General features: G+C 43.2%; 1 protein-coding gene across 1 annotated transcript in view; it reads right to left on the reverse strand.

Moving 5' to 3' along the window:
• Window positions 1-3,751, reverse strand: part of FAM96A (family with sequence similarity 96 member A) — a 24,586-nt gene that overhangs the window by 12,387 nt on the left and 8,448 nt on the right. The gene's annotated exons all lie outside the window — the stretch shown is intronic.

The following is a 3,751-nucleotide window of genomic DNA, read 5'->3' on the forward strand; positions in this document are numbered from 1 at the left end:
CTGTGGTCCCAGCTACTTGGGAGGCGGAGGCAGGAGACTCACTTGAGCCCAGGAGTTGGAGGTTGCTGTGAGCTGTGATGCCACGGCACTCTGCCCAGGGGGACAGCTTGAGGCTCTGTCTCACCAAAATAAATAAATAAATAAATAAATAAATATCAAAGGTGGCACCTGTGATTCAGTGGGGGGTAGGGCGCCAGCCCCATATATTGAGGGTGGTGGGTTCAAACCCGGCCCCAGCCAAACTGCAACAAAAAATAGCCGGACGTTGTGGCAGGTGCCTATAGTCCCAGCTGCTCTGGAGGCTGAGGCAAGAGAATCCCCTAAGCCCAGGAGTTGGAGGTTGCTATGAGCTGTGTAATACCACAGCACTCTACGGAGGGTGATAAAGTGAGACTCTGTCTCTACAAAAAAATAAATAATAAAAATAAATATTAAGACTGGATGTGGTAGCTCACACCTGTAATCCCAGCACTTTGGAAGGATGAGGCAGGAACATTGTTTGAGACCAGCCTGGGCAACATAATAAGACCCTGTCTCTACAAAACATTTTTAAAAACAGACAGGCATGGGGGCCTATATTCCCAGCTATTCAGGAGGCCGAAGGGGGAGGCATGCTTGAGTCCAGCAGTCCCCAACTACAGTAAGTTATAATCATACCACTGCATTCCAGCCTAGGAAACACAGCAAAACTTCATCTCTTGGGCAGCACCTATGGCTCAGTGGGTATGGCGCCGGCCCCTATATACCAAGGGTGACAGATTTGAACCTGGCCCTGGCCGAACTGCAACAAACTGCAACAAAAAATCACAGGGCATTGTGGCGGGCACCTGTAGTCCCAGCTACTTAGGAGGCTGGGGCAAGAGAATCGCCTAAGTCTAGGAGTTGGAGGTTGGTGTGAGCTGTGACGCCACAGCACTCTACCAGGGGTGATAAAGTAAGACTATTTCTCCAAAAAAAAAAACCCTCATCTCTTAAAAAATTATAAATAAACAGGCTGCTGCGGTAGCTCATGCCTATAATCCTAGCACTCTGGGAGGCCAAGGGGGATGGACTGTTTGAGCTCAGGAGTTTGAGACTAGCCCGAGTAATAGCAAGATCCCATTTCTAAATATAAAAAAAAATTAACTAGGCTTTGGGGCAGGTGCTTATAGTCCCAGGTACTAGGCATGCTGAGGCAAGAGGATCACTTGAGCCCAAGAGTTTGAGGTTGCTGTGAGCTATGACACTACAGCACTCTAGCCTGGGACAACAGAGTGAGATTCTGTCTCAAAAAAAAAAAGAGATTCGGTGCCTATTGCTCAGTGGCTAGGACGCCAGCCACATACACCAGAGCTGGCGGGTTAGAACCCAGCCCAGGCCTACCAAACAACAGTGACAACTACAACAACAACAAAAAATAAACTGGGCATGGCTCAGTGCCCATAGCACAGTGGTTATGGTGCCAGTCACATGCACCGAGGGTGGCAGGTTTGAACCCAGCCCAGGCCAGCTAAACAATAATGACAACTGCAACAAAAAATAGCTAGGCGTTGTGGCCGGCGCCTGTAGTCCCAGCTACTGGGGAGGCTGAGGCAAAAGAATCACCTAAACCCAAGAGTTGGAGGTTGCTGTGAGCTGTGACACTATGGTACTCTACCCAGGGTAACATAGTGAGACTCTATCTCAAAAAAATAATAAATACAATTTAAAAATACTAAATAAATAAACAAACGCCAATAAAGACTCAAACCATCCAATATAGCAAAATACAATTATTTCAACTATCTTTTAGAGATATATAAAACTGATTTCCTGGCTCAGCGCCTATAGCTCAGCAGCTAGGGTGCCAGCCACATATACCCTCTAGCAAATTTGAACCCAGCCTGGGCCTGCCAAACAAACCACAATGACAACTACAACAAAAAATAGCCGGGCGTTGTGGCAGACACCTGTAGTCCCAGCTACTCGGGAGGCTGAGGCAAGAGGATCACTTGAGTCCAACCAAGAGTCTGATGTTGCTGTGAGATATGACAATACCACAGCACTTTACCCACAGTGGCAGAGTGAGGCCCTGTCTCAAAAAAAAAAAAAAAATCATTCCCTTAAGTGGGTCTCCCTTTAGGATCTGTTTTAAAGCATATTTAGGAGAATTCCTCCTCTCCCTGCCCCAATGTTATTCCCTTAATTTGTTATCTGTAAACCATCTGAGTATCCTCATGTGTTCTAGTCACTGTTGGTAGGTGTTTTACTCATAAAGTAAATAAATGTTTTACAATTCACAAAGCATTTCCTTGATATAGCATAAATAAGATGGATATTTAGGGGTTGAAAAGTGGCTTCACTACACACGAGCAAGTTACTTAACCTCTCTGAGCTTCAGTTCCCCTATCTATAAAACAATAACAGTATCACAATCTATAGGGTTGCTATGAAGCATAAGTTGCTGTGTAATGTTCTTAAAACAGTACCTGGCACATGAGTGTACAGTAAATGTCCACTATTACTATTTTTACATTATTTTAGCATTTTCATTTTACAGCCAGGAAACCAAGTGAAGTGATTTGTTACAGAGCTAACAAATGGCAGCAGTACAAGCTGAACCTACATCTTCTGACCCCCAAATCCTATGCCCTTCCCATTGGACCATAGCTGCCTTCAGTCATTGTTGTCGCAACACAAAGGATTATCAACTGGTTTCCCTGCCTTACCCAAGGGTCCCTTTGAGTCTCCCTTATCTTTGGAATTACTTACCAAAGTAACTCTGAGCAGGTGACAATCTAAGCAATCAGGGTGGAACTCTTACTTGGGTGACATAATAGGACTATTTGCTCATAAGAAAGCTCTCTTCATTGAGTTTTCCAATTGTGTTGCCTGAATACTATTATTCTGATACACTACAATATACTATCTCTAAAAAGCTAAGAGTCTTAACTTCAATCCACACCAAGGGCCAATAAAAGACCAAACTTTGTTCAGGAAGTATAAGAGATCTAAAGTATCAACTATCACCTAATTTTAGAACTCTTACATAAAAGGGGTTTTTTTGAAACAGAGTCTTCTCTGTTGCCCAGGATGTAGGGTAGTGGTGCAGTCATAGCTCACTGCAGCCTCGCACTCCTAGGCTCAACTGATCCTCCTGCTTCAACCTTCCAAGTAGTTGGGACTATAGGTCTGTATCACCACACCTACTTTTTTTCTTTTTTTTTTTTTTGTAGAGACAGGGTCTCACTATGTTGCCCAAGCTGGTACTGAACTCCTGGGTTCAAGTGATCCTCCTGCCTCTGCCTCCCGAAGTGCTGGAATTACAGGTGTGAGCCACAGCACCTGGCCAAGAGTTATTTTTATTTCATGGACTCTCTTGATCTTTGTCCACATAAACACACTTTTTTATAACTTTAATCATGATGCAAATTAAACTTATTCAAGCCTTTTCATATATTTCTCACACAGATAATTTAATTCCCTGGTTATATTTATCATTTTTATAATAGCAATATGAAATTCTATTAGATTGGTGCCATTTTCCTATTAATAGATATTATAGTTTCTTCCAGGTTTCTCTGTCATGAAGTAGCTGTAAACATTTCGTACATGTTAACATTATTTTCTTCTATGGAATTATTCCCTTAACTCCTAGCTTAAAGAATATAAACTTTTTAAAGCTGGGTATGGTGACTCACACCTGTAATCCTAGCACTTTGGGAGGCTGAGATGGATAGATTGCCTGAGCTCAGGAGTTCAAGATAAGCCTAAGAGCAAGACCCCATCTCTA

Source organism: Otolemur garnettii, unplaced genomic scaffold, assembly GCF_000181295.1.
Source record: "Otolemur garnettii isolate 467f Iridium unplaced genomic scaffold, OtoGar3 scaffold00011, whole genome shotgun sequence".
Classification (NCBI taxonomy): Eukaryota; Metazoa; Chordata; class Mammalia; order Primates; family Galagidae; genus Otolemur; species Otolemur garnettii.